This window comes from Pectinophora gossypiella, chromosome 20, assembly GCF_024362695.1.
Source record: "Pectinophora gossypiella chromosome 20, ilPecGoss1.1, whole genome shotgun sequence".
Classification (NCBI taxonomy): domain Eukaryota; kingdom Metazoa; phylum Arthropoda; class Insecta; order Lepidoptera; family Gelechiidae; genus Pectinophora; species Pectinophora gossypiella.
In genome coordinates, this window is record NC_065423.1 from 3418919 (window position 1) to 3442778 (window position 23860).

At 38.9% G+C, this 23860-nt stretch overlaps 1 long non-coding RNA gene across 2 annotated transcripts; it reads right to left on the reverse strand.

Annotated features, from left to right (window-relative positions):
- Positions 1-21587: 21587 nt before the first annotated feature.
- On the reverse strand, positions 21588-23468 carry LOC126375965 (uncharacterized). 2 transcript variants are annotated; one of them, XR_007567663.1, is made up of 6 exons: positions 23039-23468; positions 22588-22722; positions 22369-22503; positions 22133-22267; positions 21917-22043; positions 21588-21800 (listed from the first exon to the last, which is right to left on the reverse strand). It is a non-coding gene; the product is annotated as an uncharacterized LOC126375965 (long non-coding RNA). The 2 variants fall into 2 exon arrangements; XR_007567664.1 differs by lacking the exon at positions 23039-23468 and adding an exon at positions 22811-22869.
- Positions 23469-23860: the final 392 nt, after the last annotated feature.

Here is a 23860-nt window from a genome sequence, read left to right on the forward strand (position 1 = left end):
CTTCTTCTTATCGTGTGAGTTGTGAGGTGGAATAACAACCTCATCAACCCTGGGGTCAGGGTTATTACTGAGCCGCCAAAGGCCCCTGACATGGCTCATGTAACGGCTAAACGAGTAGAAACCGGGACCAACGCTTAACGTGCCTTCCGAAGCACGGATCATCTTCCTTTCGAACAATCGGGTGAGCCAAACTACGGATCACAAAGTGTTTTTTGTGATATGTACCCACCGGGATTCGAACCCGGGGCCTCCGGATCGTAAGCCCAACGCTCAACCACTGGACCACGGAGTTTCTAATGGTGAAGAGGCAAGTCCCAGGGACGGTAACCTGGACCTGACAGACGGCAGCAGTAATTGTCAGTACTATTCAGAGGTGGAGGACAGGAGTCAGCTTTGAAGTAGACTACTCTTGGCGGCATCCCATTCGCGTTAGACAGAGTACTTTGGGGCGGAAAGCAAGAGCGAAACCACTGACCTATTTTTCCCTAAAAAAGTTGCATGGAGAATGCTACACAGACAAGCGCATGGCTCTTAAATTAGTGATGAATAGGAACACAATGAACCATTTGACAGTTACCAAACCGTGGCCTTTACAGATAAAAATGTCGGAGAGAACATAATCCTTTATTCTTTTTTTATGACACGTCCGGGATGATAATCGTTTACACGTTTCATAGGCTCACATACCTTTGTTGTCAAAAACATAAACAGCCTGTACTTCCCGCTGCTGGGCACAGATTTTCCCTTAATAAGAGTATGGAGTATACTCCACCATGCTGCTCCAGTGCGAGTTGGTGGAGGTGATTTTACTGCTAGTATCCGGGACCAATGGCTTAACGTGTTTCCGAAGTATGTAATCATCTTACAAGGATGTCTGTTTTAAAATGTGGATGAAAATGGGTGAGGTTTATGAAAATTATGTCTGTTAATAACACGACTTTATCTGTTCTGTGGTCTGTACTGTAGTCTGTTGGATTGGGCTTAGAATAAAAAATGTCAAGTATAGAAGGGACGAGGAGCTCGGTGGCGCAGCGGTAAACGCGCTCGGTCTGGGATTGTTAAAGTTAAGCAACTTTCGCAAAGGGCGGTCATAGGATGGGTAACCACAAAAAAAAGTTTTCATCTCGACCTCCTCCGAGCTGAAGGCACGTTAAGTCGTTGGTCCCGGCTGCATTAGCAGTCTCTAATAACCACCAATCCGCACTGGGCCCGCATGATGGTTTAAGGCCCGATCTCCATCCATAGGGAAGGCCTGTGCCCCAGCAGTGGGGACGTTAATGGGCTGATGATGATAGAAGGAACACTCTCTACCCGGCACCATTTACTCCACCTCCCTTACATAAAATCGAAAACAAGTTTAAAAATCGTCGCTTTAGGCTTTTTCAGGATTCAAACCTGCGACCTTGCAATTAGAGTCGAGTGCTCTTCCAACTAAGCTACCGCGGCTCATGTGTTTACATATTACATTGTTTGTCCACTTTCGAACAGCGCAAAACGCCTTCCGTCAAAATGTATCTTTACTTAGCTCATATAGTTTTAAACAAGAGAATGTTCTACATCTGTCTAATGATCTCCTTACGTTGTTTTCCGTTGAACAACATGCATTTTCCCTTAAGAAATAATTCCACCCGCAATTCTATAAAGCGATTTATGCGCACATTTGGAATTAATAGCTTCTGAAACGTAAACATAATTCCCTTCTGAAATTATATTTAATGACGTAAGCACAGAGAAAGCGTGGAGCTACTGACGAACAATTAATTTTGCGTATAACGTTCAGAGGAATTTCGACAGTATGGCAATGCATGCTCCCTTTGACGAACGAACTTTGTATTATGTTTGGCGTTGTATCAGATTTTTAGAACATCCATATACGTATGTATAGTTTAGCAGATTTTTTTGTCTAAAATTCAATTTTGAAGTTTTATCACAGGTATATTTGTATGGGACATAAACATAGCTGGCAAAGCCGGCTGACCTGGGTTTCTAGCTTCATTATTGTCTAAGAAGTATATGAAAATTTGCATCTGTACCTATTATTCTCATATTATTTAAAATGTTGTCTTTGTACAGGGTGTTAGTGACACTTTGAAGTTTCACTAACACCCTGTATAAAAACTTTGAAGGATGATTCAGGCCATGATTCTGAGTTGATATCAAATGGAATTTTCCGTCGCAAAAGTATTGAACAGAAAATAATTTAAAAAAAAAACACGAAAACTTTCATGAGTTTTCCGACAGGAAAATCCACTTGATATCAACTCAGAATCATGTTCGAAATAATCCCTCTCAGTATTTGTTACGATGTCACTATCACCCTATCTACTTGTATGGCTACTTGTATGTACTTGTACAGGGTGTAAGTGACATCGTAACGAATACTGAGGGGGATGATTCAGCTCATTATTCTGAGTTAATATCAAGTGGATTATTCCATCCTAAAAGTAGGAATTGAAAAAATTAAAAAAAAATGAATTTTGAGACGGTTAATTCCACGTGAGATTAACTCAGAATTATGGTCTGAATCATTCCTCTCAGTATTCGTTACGATGTCACCTGTTTTCTTAAATAAAAGAAATAGTCTCCTTATTCTTTAGGCAGCAATTACTTTGCCACCGGTCAGGCTTCAGGAAAATTGCATCGAGCTTAAAACAAACAAAGTATACGCACATTGTTACGCTAAGTCGTGAAAGTAGTCCAGTTAAATTTAGCAGAAAACTCAACTTGGTCACTTTAGCCGCTGCCATTGTTAACTTTACAAAATATACCATCAAGGCTTTAAGTAGGTGTATCTAAGCATATGGTGCCAAGTGCATAGCATAATGAAAATTTATTTATTACCCTCATCACGACTTTATCTTTTGGTTAAGGTAGGGAAAAAAGTAGAAAAGTGTAAAAATATTGTTTAATATAGCGAAAACTCCTCGGCTGGACTGGGAGTAAAGAAAAAACATAGAATGCGTTCAGCTGCCTATCTTCCCGTCCATGTCGTAAAAAGCGAGAAAGGGATAGCGTCCTGTCGAACATGATGGATCATCTGTAAGAGCGATAGGCTGATCACCTATCATACGGTTTATCATTATCCACCTTAGGAGTATCAAAAGTGGCTGCAAATAGTTTCTTGATTAATTTCTTGATTATGCTTGTAGTTCTGCCCACCCCTTTGGGGAATACGGGCGTGAGTTTATGTATGTATGCAATATAGCGAAAGACATGGTGACAGGACGCCAATTCTCGTACATCTCTCTGACAGTTTTCACGACATACCCCGAAAAATAAGTAGCTGAAGTGTTCTATTTTTCGTTCGCTCGCAGAAGACATTTAAAAAGAAATATAGATTTAGGCATCAGCTTAACCAAGTATGAGTGGTACGAGTAGCCCCATTGGAAGGACGCTTGATTCTCACTGTGAGGTCGATGTTTCAAATTCCAGCACGGGCCTAAATAAATGATATTCGAAGTTGTTTTCAAATTCCTGTCTGGATCATAAATGATCACGTGCTCAGCGGTGAACAACCTCAATCAGCGCTTATCGCTATCGACCCACTAGGGTTGATTAATTCTTTCAAATAATTTTCCTCTCAGACGACGCCCTGAGCCGAGGTTCGCGCCCAACTGGGCACCCTCAGGCCTGTTGTCTTAAACGTTGTACCGGGTGAGAGCCTTCAGCGATCCCCATTTGTCCGGCCAAGTAGTTAATGCCTTCTACGGCAAATCTACAATAAGTCACGTCAAAAAAAAACAGCGGTGAAAGATAACATCGTGACAAAACCCATATTCTGGGGAAACTCAATGCGTTGCAGAGGTATGTGACCTAACCTGTATTGGGCTGGACCCTTCGCGGGTTGGAAGGTCAGACCGGACCTGTCAAATCTTCAGGTAAGGCAAGTTCACTTCGTGAATAAACGGGATAAAAAATATAACTAGATTTGCGGAACTCTGAACAGCGCGTGAGCCGACGCAATCATCCAATTTTCTTTTAAAGTCCATTAAAAGTGAAGTATGTATATTACCCCTATATTATAGCGTACCTCCTTTTTGAAGTCGGTTAAAACTGAAGTGTATTAAAGTAGGTATACTTACCTTTATGTTGCAAAACAGCTCAGCGATATGAAAGCATGTTGGGTGGGAGTGAGCGCATAAATCATAAGGTAATGATTAATTGACGCATGCATTCAACATAATTAGTTCTTTTCTTGTTTATAGCAACATATTTCACATGAGATTTTTATTACGCAGCGTTTGAATAAGTGATAAACGTAACGTAATTGTTAGACATGTATTTTGTTTAAGTTTTTTTTTTACAACTTCTATGGTTTAATTATAAGCAGCGTGATACAGTATACTAATAAAGAATATTAAATATTGCTCCGTACCATTGCTCCCCTCCGCGGAGCAGTTGTTGAGCGTTGGGCTGGCAAAAATCGCTTTGTGATCCTTAGTTTGGTCAGAACGTTCCAGGCTGATCACCTGATTGAAAGTAAGTTCCGTGCTTCGGAGGGCACGCTCAGCAGACGGTTTTGGCAACTTTTTACTTTAAGTGAGTATGAAGTAGTTACATGAACTATGTCACGGGTTAATAAAAAACTTTGAAACTAAAATTGATGACATTGGTCATTGGACAATGACAACCCGCACGAGAGCCGCGTTGCGACGACGCAACGGACTGGCAACGTCCGTGTCTCCTCTCCCTTAGTCGAGTTCAGTGATTGGTCACACAATGACAACCCGCACGAGAGCCGCGTTGCGACGACGCAACGGACAGGCAACGCCCGTGTTGCCTCTCCCTTAGTCGAGTTCAGTGATTGGTCACGCAATCACAACCCGCACGAGAGCCGCGTTGCGACGACGCAACGGACTGGCAACGTCCGTGTCGCCTCTCCCTTAGTCGAGTTCAGTGATTGGTCACGCAATCACAACCCGCACGAGAGCCGCGTTGCGACGACGCAACGGACTGGCAACGTCCGTGTCGCCTCTTCCTTAGTCGAGTTCAGTGATTGGTCACGCAATCACAACCCGCACGAGAGCCGCGTTGCGACGACGCAACGGACTGGCAACGCCCGTGTCGCCTCTCCCTTAGTCGAGTTCAGTGACTATGGCATTTCTCTTTTCATCTAAGGTATGTTTTAAAACAAATGCCGGTGTGTAAGACAAATGGGCCTGTCGACTGCAGGTGTACCTGTATTGTACCGAACAAATACTCCGACTATTACTCCATATTGTTATTATGTTGAGATCTTGAGACTTAATCGATCTACCGTGAAATTCAGTATAAACAAATCGAAAAAAGTACAATTCGCAACTCTCGATGATTTTGAACAGCCTCCGTGGCCTAGTGGTTAGAGCGTTGGGCTCATGATCTGGAGGTCCGGGTTCGACTCCCCATGGAGACATTGTCATTTTAAGAGCCTGTTTTTCGTTTGAAAAGGACATCGCAGGCTTAAATCACTTGATCGTCCGAAAAAGTAAGATGAGGTTCCGGTATTTTTAGCCGTAAAACACCTCCACCAACCCGTAGTGGAGAAGCGTGGTGGAGTATGCTCCATATCCCCTCCAGTGGGTAAAGGAAGGCCTGTGCTCAGCAGTGGAACTTATATAGACTGTTAATATATTATTTTATGTACAAAAAAAACTGAGATACCTAATATTTATTTATCAAATTAAAAACATTCTTTAGGTATACTTACATAGTCTGCATGGGCCCGGTTTCTACTGGCTTAAGCATTCTACAGTATTTAACATCATGTGCCTCGGTGTACCCAATAAAAAATCACAAAACAAATTATGTATATTGTATAAACAAAATCTTATTACAGGTAACGAAAAACAAAGCGGTGAAAACAAAACGCAACAAAACCTTAGAACAATATATATTGCTAGCAAAAAATCCGGAGTCGGTAACAGATACGAAATCAGAGGGTCTAAAAAGGCAATGTGAAAGCAATCATACATACATACATAAAATAATGATTAATGATTATTTGTAAGCAGAGACTATAGAATTCCATTTGCTTCGATCCTGACACACTTATCTTGCTTCCTCCTCATTCATCAATCGCTTCATACACACACACCGGTTCAAAGTAGATCGTACCTTTTCCAAGGACATCTCCAATTTAGTCAAATTAAGTTCTTCTGGGTCTTCCTCTGCCAGCCCTACCATCAACTTTCGCTTTATTTACCACTTTCGCAATTCTATAAAAGCAATCATTCGTCTAAAAAGCAATATTTTAATTTGACATTTGTGTATATAAAAGTAAATATGCAATTTAAACACAAATCAAATAGCGATATTGCTTTTTAAATGAATTGCTTCAACATGGTGTTTCAACCCCATAACCATGAATGAAGGGAAACGGTGGACAATCCGTACATACTGTCTGCGACTCTTCCGATATCGAATCACTATTACTTTTATCTTTTAATTGGGATTTTATTTAGATACCTTCATTTTCTGGTCATCCTCTCTCATGTGGGTTGCGAGCTAAATGACCAACCTCAACAGCCCTGGTATCAGGACTACTACTGAGCAGCCTTACAGCATACTTACTGAAGTAAATATTGCTCGGAGCACCTAAAAACTTACTTTCGGACAATCGGGTGATCATAATTAAAGCACATAATAACGGGTTCTTACCGCGTTTAACCGCGTAAACTTAAAACAATGTATAATCGGGTGATCAGCCTGCAATGCTGACGGCCTCTGTGGTCCAGTGGATGAGCATTGGGCTCACGATCCCGAGGTCCTGGGTTCGAATCCCGGTAGGGACATATCACAAAAATCATTTTGTGATCCCTAGTTTGGTTAGGACATTACAGGCTGATCACCTGATTGTCCGAAAGTAAGACGATCCGTGTTTCGGAAGGCACGTTAAGCCGTTTGTCCCGGTTACTACTTATTTATTTATTGTAAGTACGTAGTCGTTACATGAGTCATATCAGGAGCTTTTGGCGGCTCAATAGTAACCCTGACATCAGGGTTGATGAGGTTGGTTATGCACTTCGCAACCCACACGATAGAAGAAGCCTGCAATGTCTTGAGCAAACTAAGGATCACAAAGCAATTTTTGTGATTCAAAGTAGGTCCCTAGTTCTAGGTCCCTCTGGATCGTGAGCCCAAAGGACCTACAAAGGACGTGTCTTCAGGTTACTTGAGGCTTTGTACATCACAGCGCAGCGTACAGGTTATCTATTGATTTTATCGTTTCTATTTCGTTTTCCTTGTTACGCCCCTGACCGTGGCTCGTCTGCGTGTGACGAGCAATTTGTCCACATATCCATCACCCGACCTGTTCTGTAATAGAGTGTTTGCAAACGAGACACGATGCGGTATTTACACGTGGTTTTAGTCCAGGAAGGAGGAGTGTAGTCCATAATAGTGTTTCCTTCTTACAATGTGATAAAGTATTATCTTATATAATTTTGTTTTTAGAAGGAATAAAAGAAAGATATTATTTATTGTAAAAGGACTCTTTTTATCGGGCCAGTTTTACTAAGAATGGTCATCGGATATTGTCGTTACGTATAAAATCGTATATTTCTATGAACCGTCGTCAGTGGATAGATTGAGCCGATATCCCTCGCAGTTATTTGGCTTATAGTGCAAGTGTACAACCTGAACCATAACTGAACTGTATTAAATTGATAAGCTTGATTTTAAATAATGGTAGACCCCCGGCCATCTGCAAGTATTGTCTTTTACTTTTACTTACTTATTGTAGATTTGCCGTAGATGGCATGAACTTCTTGGCCGGACAAATGGGGAGCGTTGAAGGCTCTCACTCGGTACAACGTTTAAGACAACAGGCCTGAGGGTGCCCAGTTGGCCGCGAACCTCGGCTCAGTGCGCCGTCTGAGAGGAAAAATATTTGAAAGAATTACTCGACCCTAGTGGGTTGATAGGGATAAGCGCTGATTGAGGGAAATCGTCGACCACGCCGGCGGGGTCGGTATCGGGGTTCTGAAGATAAATATTGTCGCACACCTGACAGTCCGTACAAAAATCTCATTCAGACAGAGACCGTGTCCGCGCTCTCTGTCTGAATGAGATTTTTGTACGGACTGTCAGGTGTCTTTAAGTCTTTAGTGACTTAGTCTTTGTATGAGAACCGCTATCACCGTTTCAACTCCACTCTCTTGTACTACTACTCCTTCAAACTGATAACTAAAACAGCTCTACTGCTTCACAAATTCCATAGCCACTTTACCGGCCATGTATATTTTATGTGCTATGCTAAAATTTTATCATTACTTTTCGTAAGATACTGCATAAAAGTAAATTATTGATAAATATACGATCATACTAAGATTTTTAGCTTTCCTGTGACAAGGATGATAGTCGATGTTTGATTTTTTGCGCTGCAGGTTATAATGCACAAAACGACCTTTTAATATACTATCGCGGAGATTCGTGTGTCGTAAAGTTTGCGGAGTGGAAAGTGGAAGTAAGAGAACTATTTGCTCATACTCGTATGGCGCGCGTTTCATGCTTCCTGGCCATTCCAACCTCTTTCTTCTAATCCATGGTACTGACCTAGTCTGGTTTTTAACGAATAGCTAATATTGACTGTCTCTTTCGCACTCGAGTGAGTGCAGAAGTAAAGTTACTTCTGGAGCGCAACAGTGACGTGGATACATTTTTAAATTTATATCTTCATCTATATTATTAGGGGAGGCCTGTGCCCAGTAGTGGGACGTATATAGGCTGTTTATGTTATGTTATATTATTAGGTAACTATTAGTAGGTATCGCTTATGAACCGACGAATCAGTTCGTTACACTTTAGTATTGTTAACAAATTGTCTTACAACTGTCAACATCAAACACCATGAAAGACAATCTAAATTATATCATAGATAGTACTTGACTAGAAGTGCTCTCTGAAATATTGTTTCACTTTGTTCGCAATTCAAAGCAGAGAGACACCAAAGGGAATATCTTTCGAGATAATAAATAAGGGATCTTGACAAGATTAGGCCAGATCATAAGGAAAAACGACTTCCGTGGCACAGCGGCTCAGTGGTTGAGCATTAGGTTCACGATCCCAAGATCCCGGGTTTGAATCCCGGTGGGGATATATCACTAAAATCCCTTTGCAGTGTCTAGTTTGCTTAGAATAACGAAGGCTGATCAACCAATAATCTAGAGCGGCGCCCGATACCAATTGGTACGGGGCAGATTGTCACCGCTCTATGCGTAGTGCCTATATATATTATTTAATCTATGGCTGCGTTGCAATACCTATGTTAGTGCTTTAGAGAATCCCAGGTATAATAAATACCTAACATCATTAACATTCACGTTCTATGATACGTTGAAATTTTCTTTGTGTCTGAAAACACCTTTACAAGAGCAAAGACAACGCGTAACTCGAGACTTGTTATCCTCCCGGTATTTCCCAACCACACAAAAGCTTCTATCTCAAAGGATATATCTACAGTCTAGCAGCTTCATAGAAATATATTTAAATCACACATAGATACACAATAAGAATGTGTTGGTATATGCGAGATTATAGCGCAAAAGCTGTGTGCATAACAGGCGAAATCTTTCTTGACAAAAAATAATACTTTTATTCCTTCAGAAGCAAGAAGATTGAAAGAAATTGTCTGTTACGGTATTCAGCTATTCGCTACATGGCCAGCCAATTGGGGAGCCAGAAGGTATTTATTCTAAGTTCTGTGTATTTTATACAAGAGTTTGACGCGCCCGAAACCGCTCCAATGCCTACTATCACTGTGTGTGGACGATATAAGTTTTAGTTTACGAAGCGGGGCATCGCGTATAAATTCAAACGTATTGCGATATAGGACAGCGTTCATGCCAAAGAGTCATCGCGCGCGCGCGTTTACTTGATAGGTAGTAACGCGCCTACGTACCGCGTCTCCATAAACGAGGCTTAAACTTCGACGTGTGTGAATAAATCTTCCAGCTAGTTGTCTCACTGCCAGCATATACGTTGCGGTTCGGTTGCTCAGTGCTGAGACAAATGGAGATGTCAACCACAGCGTTACGCGTTGACGAGCGAAAATTGCTTTGATTTTCTAACAAATCCTCGAGAAACTGTTGTCGCTTTTATATTGAGATTAGCGAGATTAAGGGCGCGTGTAGTTTCGTAGCCAAATTTGCGGCCGCTTAAATTATTCAACGGGGCCCTGTGGCCAGCAAAACGTATAAAACGTTTATGTGGAACGGCATGAGTTGCGAAATTCGGCTTTGTTAGGCCTAGCCTATCTGGCGAAATCTCGTATTTCATTTATGGAAGCCTTTATTATTTCAGAAACATAAGTGCAAATCGCAAGCTGTTGGGAAAATATGTAATAAATAATAGACTACTTTTCAACTAGTCAAATCAGTTACTTTTTACTAAACGTCAAAACACGAATTTACTAGGTATAGGTAGGGTCATACAAAAACGTGATAAAATGTCGAACTTATTATTACGTTTTTCTTGATTAAAATGAATAAGTAAGTTAAATAGAAAAAAAGGTAGTTTTCATTAGTTTTAGACCTGTCTTTATTTAGTAATCAAAATTTCATAATTTATCTTGAACCCATTACACGACCTAATTAGTATGATCCACATTTCTATGGTTGTTAGTAGTATCGTATCTCTTGGATATAATTATTATACTTACATAATATTATAACGTATTACAGACAGTAAACCTCGTATAAAAATCTTACTTACTTACTTCGATTAGAAACACTTGCAACTTCATTCCATTTCAAAGACGAATGTAAACTGAAATTGAAGTGAACGAAAATATCTTCAAAAGGAAAATCTTTTCCTTATAAATTCAATTTTCACTGAACCATTTTCGAGCACTGAATTTTGTGAAACAAAAATGTGTTTTTAATTGTATAAAATATAAGTCAGAAAAATGTAAATAAAATTTAATTTTGTCACTTATAATAAATTACTATTGTAATTATTATTATTTGCATGCCGTTTCCATAATTCGTGGCAATGGAGTCCCAGACTTTCGGGAGGCGTGCGTGGTATTATTGTAATTTATTATAAATGACAAAATCAATGTACTTACATTTCTATGAGTTACATTTTCACATTTTTTTTTTTGTTTTGGTTTTCCCCGAAGGGTAAGGCAAAGGGAACTATGCCCATACAGCCATGTCTTACGTATTTTTTTTTCTTGATGATTAATGAAATGATGAAAGGTGATGAATGATGATGATGAAACCTAAGCCCCCACCCTCGGAGTAGACTCCTACTCCGAACCCCAAACGAATTAACTCAAAAGTCCGCATAAACTTTTGAGTTATGAAGCGGCTTCCCGGCACGAAGCGAAAATAGGCAGATACACTTTGTTCGTTGAATACTCCAATATAATAACACTCGCGAATGTCTTCTGACTAACTTAATGCGATCATTAACCACAAAACACCACTTCGTATTAATTATTTAGATTACTCAATGAAGAAAGCAACTGTCCCGTTCCCGTTTCCCGCCGAAAAGCCTTACATTTTCACAACTCAGAGTTATTAAAGAAATAGTTTTAACTCTGAACTGTTTTAACTTTAAACATTGGCATATGCATTTGACATTTTAAAGGTGAACAGAAAGCGGGAAATCGGGTCAGGAAAATCGATTTTGTTTTAAAAGTTCAACATAGACGGAACAAGACTTATTTGTTAGTCGTACTTACGAGTATGTGGGAGTGTAGGATACTGCAGGTACATTAAGGTACAGTTGAAAACTACGTTGCAACTTGAAAAGTGGGAGTACAGACGTCAGAGAATAATGAAGACATGGTTTCTTGAGACACGTTCCACTCCTTAACTAGGTTTCGTAGAACTTCGAAGATGTTGTAAATATTATACTTGCTGAAGCAAAAAGCCAGCTCCTTACTGCTTACTACTGTTTACTGTGTTTTGTTTTGTTTTTACTTCTGTTTTATGAAAGAAACAAACGTAGACACTCATCTGTTTATGATCTCGAACCCTTCGTAAAAGTATGGGCTATTAGTTTAGGAAGACTATTAATCTGGGTTAAGTACTAGAATACCCCCTCCGGTTGATTGAGGGGAGGCCTGTGCCCAGCAGTGGGACATATATAGGCTGTTTACGTTAAGTACTAGAATACGCGCCACGAAAAATGTCCACGGACCTTTAATGGAACTAATTGTGAAGTCATAATAATTAGTTAGTATCCTAGGTAGAAGGATACATAATGAAATTCTGATTAATAAATAAAGACTTCTTTTTCTGTTTAACTTATTCATGAATGAATAAAGAAAAATGTAAGTGCGACATTTTATCGGTTTTTCTATGACGTCTCATACAAATTCCATAGAAATTTCGTGATTTGACGTTTAGTAAAAAGTGATTTGACTAGTTGGAAACTACCCTATTATCTAGAGAATCTGCGACAGTAGCGCCGCGGCCGTGGGACCACTTTGTGGCGTGAACTATAATATTTTAAACCTGGTACAGTCATGAGCAATATCATGTACCCATCTTAGAACCCTGTCGCACTATCATATTTGACATTTAATGAGACTTACGGTTTAATTTGTCTAACAAACTTAATGTGATATGGTTTCAAAGTGTATAGATATTAGTACTTGTGACCGTACTTCTTTAGTCTTCCTTTTATTATAACGTTGGCTTATGTACGTATTTATCTAATGAATCTATGATTTCACTGTTCAGAGAACGTGTCACTTATATCGCAGTGTAGCGGATTGAAATCCCCGGTTCAAGGCTTCGAGCTCTAAACCACTGAATTCGACTTTACGAGTTGGAATTTACTTTACCATCTTAGAGAATAGATATCACGTGGTTTTCAGTATTCGTGCCCGGTTAATGGCAATCAACAATCGCAGACCGCGCGCGTTTACCGCTGCGCCACCGAGCTCCTCCTTTCGCAAAGGCCGGTCATAGGATGGGTGACCACAAAAAAAAAGTTTTCACCTCGAGCTCCTCCGTGCTTCGGAAGGCACGTTAAGCCGTTGGTCCCGGTTGCATTAGCAGTCGTTAATAACCACCAATCCGCACTGGGCCCGCGTGGTGGTTTTTGGCACGATCTCCCTATCCATCCATAGGGAAGGCCCGTGCCCCAGCAGTGGGGGCGTTAATGGGCTGGTGATGATGATGAATGGCAATAGGCTCGCCTCCTATTAGGGACTTCAACATAGCTGGCGAGGAGCGGGTGTATATACGTGTATAGTGCCTCCTCTTTCGGGGATACAGGCGTGATGCTGTCATGTCATGTATTTAACAATGGATTTATCACATGGGTATTGGCCTGGTAACTTGTAACCAAGCGTGGTGGAGAATTGCTATTTTGGCAACTTACGAAGGTATCTGCCCCTTCTAAATCGGGCGTGAGTTAAATATTTACTAACGTTAGTTACAGCATGCAATGTCAGTTAGCGATAGTTTAACATTTCTAGTTCATCCGCAGGGACAATGAAACTGTCGGACTCGGAAATTGACACATACAACGACAGGTAGCAATATGTCAGTTTAAGCTGACTGAAAACTTTAGCAATGTGTCTGTATGGTTGCTAGTCCAGACGCCTACTATATAAAATACACACCAATGAATAAAAATAAAATTGTATTATTATAATAAAATTGTGACCTGTTTATTTTTTATAGTTTCAACAAAACACAAATATATAAACAAATAAAACACTGTATTGCAAACACATTCACAAAAGACATTTATGGGAAAATCTTTTTCTAAGGTATGCGATCTCTTCCAGATAACCAACTAGTCAAATCAGTTACTTTACTAAATGTCAAAACACAAAATCCTGTGACGTCACAGAAAAACGCGATAAAATTTCCCACTTATTATTACATTTTTCTTTCTTAAAATTAATAAAAAAGGTAAATAGAAAAAAAAGAAAATGTTTTTGTCACCTTTAGGTCTATTTTTATTTAGTAATCAGATTTTTATAATTTATCTTTGACCTACGAAACCCATGCAATCTAGCGCGCAAAAAAAAGAAAATAGGTTATTTTACTTATTTGCAAATGTTGGTGGAGTTTCACAAGAAACTTATCGACATTTTCCAAATCAACATGCAACGGGCTTTAACAGTTCACCTAGAATAGTTGATTCAACTCGATGCACCTGTGCCTACCACCTGTTCTAGATTTCTATAAATAAATTAATAGCTTTGAACTCATCCAACCTGGTGCAGTTAATTGGAACATAGTAGTAAGTTATTTCCAGGAACTACGTAAGCAAGCTAACTTGGCACAACTTAATTCGGAACTGGAAATCTATATCAAAAGTCGTTATTATTTTCGAGAATAGTTATATTCTCGAATCCTGATTTAGATCGCTTATAAATCTGACATTATATGACCCATTATTCTCCCCAACTCAAGCATTAACCTTGCTTCCTGAGGTTGCCTCATAACTTTATGCTGCTTGAAAACAAGAAATAAACACTTTTTATTTTATATATAATATGAATAATTTTACATTAAAACTAAACCTACAACTCAATTCTATTTGGAATTATTCTATATTGAATTCCATCGTATGATGAATTAGGTATCCACACCTCACCGAGCTTTATGTTAGATCACTGTTAGGCTGGTGGACGTTAGTGAGTATTAAAAAGTTTATTAATAATAAAAATAATTGTCATGTCACCTAATTTCAATCCTATATATTTTTATCACTGTCACTGTTTATTGCTTTAACGAAGTAGTTAATGAAACGTGCGTCATTACGTAGGTACAATATGACAGTCACGTTACAAAAAAAAACTGTCATGATTGTTTGCAACTTGGCTGATCCCGTCTGGTTCTATCTTCTAATGCTTTCCATCTGTTCGTGAATAAATTGTTCTAAGCAGCACAGCAAATAGTCAAAGCTATAAACAACAATTTTACCGTCGAAAAATACAAAACGTGCAATCTGCCCAGCCGACATAAAACGTCAAAAAGAATATATGGCGCATAAATTAAACTTTTCATTCGATTCAATGTAAGCGATAGATGGCGTTGGAATGCCGCTAGTAAATCATAGTACGCCAGAGGTACACCGCGAAAATCCGCGCAAAAGGAAGATCGAATGAATTATGAGAAATAACTTCCATTTGGAACGCAAAGTTGGTGATTAAATCCTGATACTGGCAATATACACTTTTATTCTGTTTCGTTATAGTTTTTTTTTTAAGGAAATATATTATGGAGTTTTGCAAATTTATTATACATAACATAAACAGCCTATATACGTCCCACTGCTGGGCACAGGCCTTTCTTCAATCAACTGGAGGAAAAAAAACCGTACAAATAAAAAAGGTATAAATTTATTATTCCTGATTAAAATTTCGATAATAAAAGATTTATAATTTATACCGTTATGAGGTTATGACGTTACGAAGAGTAGGTGCTAAAATATTGTCAACCCGTTCATACGCGGTTTCATACATAAACATGAATACGACCCTACGTATTATCCAATCCATCAAAGCTTGATTAATGTGAGTGGTATAAAACGGATAATAAAAATATAAAATGTCTCCATTATCTCGGCAAACATTTTTGTATAAAACGAAGGCATACTCACAAAATAGCCCTCAATTAATTAAAGGACCCTCCAGTTTTCCCTTATATAGCTACCGACCTGAGTTTCACTTTGCGACCACATAGAAAAAAAAAAACATTCGCAACATCGTTTCAGAAAAACAAACACGCGTTCTTTTAAGTGAGCTCCATCCATTAATAGCCCGTATTTGCTGAGTAGCGTACGCAGCGCAAGTGTGCTCATGAGCCCATGTTGTCTGAAATTGCCTTTTTAATGAGGGACATTCCAGGCTTCGTTCTTAAAAAAAAAATAGATGGCGCTGTACAGAGTTTTTCTCGTTTAACCTTCTAATTTCATGGCCAACAGACATATGCATCTTTTATCTTTTATTTGAGGTTAAATTATAACGCATTTTATTACAACCAGGAACAACACATCGTCCGTCCATTTTTATTCTGACCAAAATATCAAACAACAATTATTTTTATAATAATATATGCCTCTGCCATTAGATTATATTTTGTAATAATTATGTACCCCAGCAATGAGAAAATAGGTAATTATCACTTTAAATTTCTCCCTATCCATCCATAGGGAAGGCCCGTGCCTTCCCTTTTTAAAAATCGAATACTCTTGGACTAATATAGCAAATTCCTGAAGACACCGCCTAACTTAATCCGTCACATTTCTTTTCGTCAGATAAGAAAATGACAGCTGCAGCTTAAAATAAAATTAGGTGCCGGCAGGTATTAGGGCCAATCTCGATTTATTTTAACGTATCTTTCCACCCGACTGTACCCATACGTGTTAGAGGAGATTCGCACTATATAGCTCTCTCTTTCCATCCCATAGCCCTTCTAATGTACATGGTGTTCGGATTTTAACGAGGCCAGTCCAATCATGGTAATGAAAACAACCCATGCGTTTCTGGTCTGTGGTTAGGCTACCTTCTGAATATTCAGTAACAGCTATTTTCTTAACAGCACGCCGGCAATTAGAAGCGGGCATACAATTACTGTTATTTTCAACGTAACTTGTATTGCTAAACTAATATTTAGTAACATTTCTTTCGGAATTGAGGAAGCAATTTGTTATTTTATTTCGTTAGTTGATTATATCGTTAGCGTTTTGAGGGCTATTGTTTCGGATATTTCTGGTGGATTCGAATTTAGGTAAGGTAAAGGCTCCTATTAACGCCACCCAAAAATCGACATCGTTTACCGCCACCTTTTTTAAATTGCGGATATTTTGAATTGTGTCTGAGATAGAAAATTGATTCAAATGTCAAAAGATACATGTATTAATTGACCATGAAACGAACATACCCCTGAGCGTGGGCAACAACAGTCTAATTTGTGATTGGTCTGTAAGTGTGCAGTGTCCGCGCAAGCAACGCGCTCCATACAAGCCACTACTGAAATGCATAAGCATACAACATTTTTTTCTGAAGGTTTTGTGTCCGATGAAACATATTTTTCTTCACTTTAGTTATTATAACTACTTGTTAATACGTTTAATAACTGAGAAAGCATGCTATATTTGACATTTGTGTTAGTTTTAACTGATTAATTTGAGTTTTAAAATGTGGCGGTGATAGAAGCATACATTTGCAGTTTGGTTACTATTACCGCCACCTATGGCGGCGATCGATATTTGTATGATATTTGTATTTTTTAGTTATTTAAGGTAACATGCCCAATCATTCATAATGTTATCATCTTATTTTATAGTATGGTTCATGAACTATATTAAAATCTATTAACGCCACAAATTTGGTGGAATTCAAGTATCCTGTGCTGCATATAAGTTAACGTATTTTTTTAAGAAATGTATGAACAAGTAGTTGAAATAATTATGAATTTCTAATTTAAATACTTTATATATTTATTAAAATATGCTTTGAAAATGGTTATTACATACGTAGCTCTCATTTTGAATATTTATTTGTTTTCTTATGTCTATTTTTTATGTGGCGGAAATTGAAACACAGAAATTACATACATGTTTCTATTACCGCCACCATAGATTCCCTCTTATGATTTATAGACAGGGTGTTGCATTATTCTTCGGACTGACAGAGACGGACGGACAGACCGAAACGGACGGACAGATAGAGACAGACGGACGGACAGACCGAAACGGACGAACAGATAGAGACAGACGGACGGACAGGGACAGACGGACGGACAGAGACAGAAGAACATACAGAGACAGAAGGACAGGCAGAGACAGACGGACGGACAGAGACAGACGGATAGACAGAGACAGAAGGACAGACAGAGACAGACGGATGGACAGAGACAGATGGACGGACAGAGACAGACGGATGGACAGAGACAGACGGATAGACAGAGACAGAAGGACAGACAGAGACAGACGGATGGACAGAGACAGATGGACGGACAGAGACAGACGGATGGACAGACGGACGGACAGAGACAGACGGATAGACAGAGACAGACGGACCGGCAGAGACAGACGGATAGACAGAGACAGACGGATGGACAGACGGACGGACAGAGACAGACGGATGGACAGAGACAGAAGGATAGACAGAGACAGACGGATGGACAGAGACAGACGGACGGACAGAGACAGACGGATAGACAGAGACAGAAGGACAGACAGAGACAGACGGATAGACAGAGACAGATGGACGGACAGAGACAGACGGATGGACAGACGGACGGACAGAGACAGACGGATAGACAGAGACAGACGGACCGGCAGAGACAGACGGATGGACAGACGGACGGACAGAGACAGACGGATGGACAGAGACAGACGTCAATTATGTATATAAATTTATGAAACCAAAAGATTTTTCTGTAGTTTGTCATAATTCATTTAATAAAAAAATAACAATAATAATAAAGTTTATTGAAAACTCCTCATACAGAATCATTTCGTCAACTCCCGAAATCCTGAGGGAGATTGAGAGTTTCTATAGACAGCTATATTCCACGAAAACATCAAGCGAAAGCATGGCTCGAGACCCTCAAGCCAAGCTTACCCGACACTACACTGAAGATATCCCGGACGTCAGCCTGTACGAGATTAGGATGGTCCTCAAACAGCTCAAAAACAGCAAAGCGGCAGGACATGACGGAATCACAGCAGAACTTCTGAGAGCGGGCGGAACGCCAATACTCAAAGCCCTCCAGAGGCTCTTCAATTCCGTCATATTTCAGGGCAAAACGCCGAGGGCATAGAGCGGAAGCGAGGTGATCCTGTTCTTCAAGAAACGTGACTTCAAGAAACGTCCAACAAGAGTTGGACTTTGCTTTAAAAATCATTCTTAGAAATGAACAAAGAAAGTTTTTCAGTCAAGAAATTAATGTTTTAAAATCTAAACAACCTTTATTGAAGTCCAATCTGAAAGCGTTAAATCCCTTTCTTGATAACATGGATATACTCCGTGTAGGAGGTAGGCTCCATTATGCTAATATTCCATATTCAAAAAAGCATCCCATTATATTGCCTAAAGGTTTTAAAATAGTTCATTATTTAATTAAAAAGGAACATGGAATATTATTACATGCTGGACCCAAGCTTGTTTTGACTAATTTAAGTCAAATTTACCACATTGTAAATGGTATAAGAGAACAGGGTCAACCCTTGTAGAGTTTTTGAAAAAGTAGGTATTGACTATGGGGGCCCATTTAATGTAAAAATGTTACGTGTTAGAAAGCCAGTTATACAAAAGGCATACATACTTATTTTTGTTTGTTTCATAACAAAAGCTATTCATGTAGAATTATGTACTGATTTAACTACAGATTGTTTTCTAAATGCTCTTAAGAGATTTATTTCTCGAAGGAATAAACCTTCTATTATATATTGTGATAACGCTAGTACCTTTAAGGGAGCACAGAACCAATTGTATAATTTGTATAAGTTGCAGTCTGACACAAATCACAGAAATGCTGTTGAATATTTCACAGCTGATTCAGGCATTAATTTTAAATTTATCCCAAGTTATTCACCAGTTTTCGGTGGTTTGTGGGAAGCTGGCATTAAAAGTGTTAAGCATCATTTGAAGAGAGTTGTGGGCAATACTGTTCTCACATATGAAGAATTAAACACGGTCATTATACAAATCGAAGGCATATTAAACTCTCGTCCTTTGACAGCCTTGCCAGCAACTGACTCCAATGAGATGTCATATTTAACACCTGGTCATTTTTTAACAGGTGCTCCATTAACTTCTTACCCTGAGGGTGATTGTACGACTGTTCCCATTAATCGTTTAAAGTTTTGGAGATTATGTACCCATATGGTGCATAACTTTTGGAAACAGTGGCACAAACAATATATCATTCAATTACAAAGTAGGCCTAAATGGAGAAATGTTTGTAATAATATTAAGGTTGGCTCTTTAGTCATAGTTAAAGAGGACAATGTAGCCCCACTGTTGTGGCCCATGGCTAGAGTAGTAGATGTTTTTCCCGGGGCTGATGGCAAAGTGAGAGCACTTTCCATTAAAACTTGTAAAGGTTCTATAGTGAAAACTAGTATTCACAAAGTATGTATCTTACCTAAAGATAATGAGTAAGAATAATTTTAAGTTTAAAACAAAAAGAACAAATAATTTATTTTCAAGTTTATATTAAAAACTAGATGTCGCGTGGTTCGCTCGCAGCAAGCTGCTCGCGTGTCTTGTTTTCCCGCCATTTTTTTACCGCGATAGAATTTGACCAAGACTAAAATAGGTCTCGTGAAATCAAAAAAGTTCTAGGTGCAATAGTTTTGCCAGGCCGTAGGGTGTCTCCCTGATGCGGAGCAGTTTTCCAAGATGACGTTCCGATCACACCCCTATACATCAATTTTAGCTCTGACACATTTTCTGGAAAAACAAAATTTTGTATGGCGGCCATCTTGTTTTTCGGCCATTTTGTTTTTTTTCACTGGCGATTAAATTTGACTAAGATTTAAATAGGTTTCTTGAAAACAAAAAAGTTCCAGATGCGATAATTTCGCCAGGCCGTAGGGTGTATCCCTGATGCGGAGCAATTTTCGAAAACCTGGAAGTATACCCGTACTCTACATGACGTTCCGATCAAAACCCTTATACATAATTTTTATCCCAGAGGCAATTTCAGGAAAAACTAAAAATTTGTATGGCGGCCATCTTGTTTTTCCGCCATTTTGATTTTTTTTCACCCACAGTAGAATTTGACCAAGATTTAAATAGGTTTCGTGAAAAAAAATATTGTTCCAGGTGCGATAGTTTTGCCAGGCCTTAGGGTGTCTCCCTGATGCGGAGCAGTTTTCGAAAACCTGGAAGTATACCCGTACTCTACATGACGTTCCGATCAAAACCCTCATACATAATTTTTATCCCCGAGGCATTTTAAGGAAAAACTAAAAATTTGTATGGCGGCCATCTTGTTTTTCCGCCATTTTGATTTTTTTTCACTCACGATAGAATTTGATTAAGATTTAAATAGGTTCTGTGAAAAAATAATCGTTCCAGGTGCGATAGTTTTGCCAGGCCGTAGGGTGTCTCCCTGATGCGGAGCAGATTTGAAGAAAGAGAAGTGTCTCCATACTCAACAAGACACTCCGATTACACTCCCATACACAATTTTTACCCCTGAGACATTTTCTGGAAAAACAAAATTTTGTATGGCGGCCATCTTGTTTTTCCGCCATTTTGATTTTTTTTCACCCACAATAGAATTTGACCAAGATTTAAATAGATTTTGCGAAAAAAAAATTGATCCAGGTATAATAGTTGCGCCAGACTGTAGGGCGTCTCCCTGATGCGGAGCAGTTTTCCAAGATTTAGGATTTTTCCCATACTCACCGGGAGGTCCCGATCACACCCCCCATACATCATTTTGACCCCCCGACGCTCCTTCTGGGAGAACAATTATGTCAGTGAGTCAGTCAGTCAGTCAGTCAGTGGGTCTCCAGCTATATATATTATAACTAGATGGTGCTAAGTGCGCTCGCTGCTAAAGCAGCTTCGCGGGCGTTGTACGTGGATTGACGTTTTCGTATAGTTTGTTTCGCATCACAGATTTGTAATAACTATTAAGACAGACACAAAAAGAAATAAAAAAAATGTGTAGGATATTGTTGGTTTATTTTATGTTATCAAAAAATAAAAATATAACATTATATTCTCTCTCTCTCTCCCTTGCATTGTTCCCATATGGTGGTGGGGTCTTTATTCCGAGTCTTTTCCTTCCACTTCGCTCTGTTGGATGTATCGTCTGCGGAAACATTGCAGGAACAAAGATCTTCTTTGATGACATCTGCTTCTTTGCCTTCTGTATTTCCTGTTAAAAATAAAATAATATTAATTTATTTATAATAACGTATAGGTATAATATCCTTTTCTTAGTCGATAGCGATACGTTTTTGCCAAAGTGGTCGTGGTCGTCATGTAACGTACTTCGATATTTTGTAACTTTTGATTGCTGGCTGTCACACTGCTGCGTGCATTGAAGGACTTCAGGCTTGGTCGATTTTATTCTATTGCAATCATAATCTCCTACACAGTTTATTACACTCTGCATTTCCTGTGAATAAAATATAAATATTACATTTTTATCCTTAGTCTATAGCGATACGTTTATGCCAAAGTAGTCGTGATCGTCATGTAACGTACCTCGACATCTTGTTACTTTTGATTGCTGGCTGTCACACTGCTGCATTCTTTGAATGAGCGGCCAACATCAGGCTTGGTTTATATAATACTATTGTATTAATGATCTCCTACGCAGTTTTTTGCCTTCTGCATTTCCTGTAAATAAAACATATAATTAAATATTATATGTAATTTATTTTCCTTAGTCGATAGCAATACGTTTTTGCAAAAATAGTTGTGGTCGTCATGTAACGTACCTCGATATCTTGTTACTTTTGATTGTTGGCTGTCACACTGCTGCATTCATTGAAGGAGCTGGCAACATCAGGTTTGGTTTATATAATACTTTTGTATTAATGATCTCCTACGCAGTTTTTTGCCTTCTGCATTTCCTGTAAATAAAATATATAATTTATTTTCCTTAGTCGATAGCGATACGTTTTTGCCAAAATAGTCGTGGTCGTCATGAAACGTACCTCGATATTTTGTAACTTTTGATTGTTGGCTGTCACACTGCTGCATTCATTGAAGGGGCTGCTGACTTCAGGCTTGGTCGATTTTATTCTATTGCAATCATGAACTCCTACACAGTTTATTGCCATCTGCATTTCCTGTAAATAAAATATATATTATTATTTTTTTCCTTAGTCTATAGCGATACGTTTTTGCCAAAATAGTCGTGGTCGTCATGAAACGTACCTCGATATCTTGTAACTTTTGATTGCTGGCTGTCACACTGCTGCATTCATTGAAGGGGGGGGGGCTGCTGACTTCAGGCTTGGTCGATTTTATTCTATTGCAATCATGAACTCCTACACAGTTTATTGCCATCTGCATTTCCTGTAAATAAAATATATATATATTTTTTTTCCTTAGTCTATAGCGATACGTTTTTGCCAAAGTGGTCGTGATCGTCATTTAACGTACCTCGATATCTTGTTACTTTTGATTGCTAGCTGTCACACTGCTGCATTCATTGAAATAGCGGCCAACATCAGGCTTGGTAGTACTATTGTATTAAAATCTCCTACGCAGTTTTTAGCAGTGTGCATTTCCTGTTAAAAAAAAATAATGTTAATTTATATATATTAACTTTTATTTATAAATATATACATATATATATTAGGTGATTTCCAAACTACCCAGGAGGTACACCCAGTAGCTCGCTTTTTTTCATGTGGTTCCCCCGCTAATCGAGGCCGCATCCACCTACTTATATGAGAAGTAGGTTCTATCTAATGAGTTAGCAATAGTCATTCAATAAGCAGAGAAATGTGAAAGAAAAAGCAATTTTTAGCTAAGGAATTTAAAATAAAAAGCAATTTTCAGCAATTAGCATGCAATAAGCAAAGCAATTACTCAGTAATTGTCAAACATAAGCGAGTTGTATAATTTAAAGATATTATTGACAATAACAAACACGTACCGAGTTTGTTAATACTTACATTGAGTTATCATCGCTAAGTTGACCAAATTATTAGTACAGGTTATCACATTCACTAAATGAAAATATGTGTTTTTATCAATTGTAACAATGCTTGCATGACCTAACCAACCGTTGGTGTTGTGGACGCCAATCTTCAAGAGACAAGTGGACGGGTGTGAGGAAAACTGGCAAGATGAACACGTCGGTGTGGGTGCGACTGGTGCACGGGAGAGAAGTGGAGCTAGTTGGCAGATGGAATTAGGCATCACTCTCTTGCTTCAGTTAAGTTCCACTCAGATCAGGTGGGTTGTCGCATGGATGAA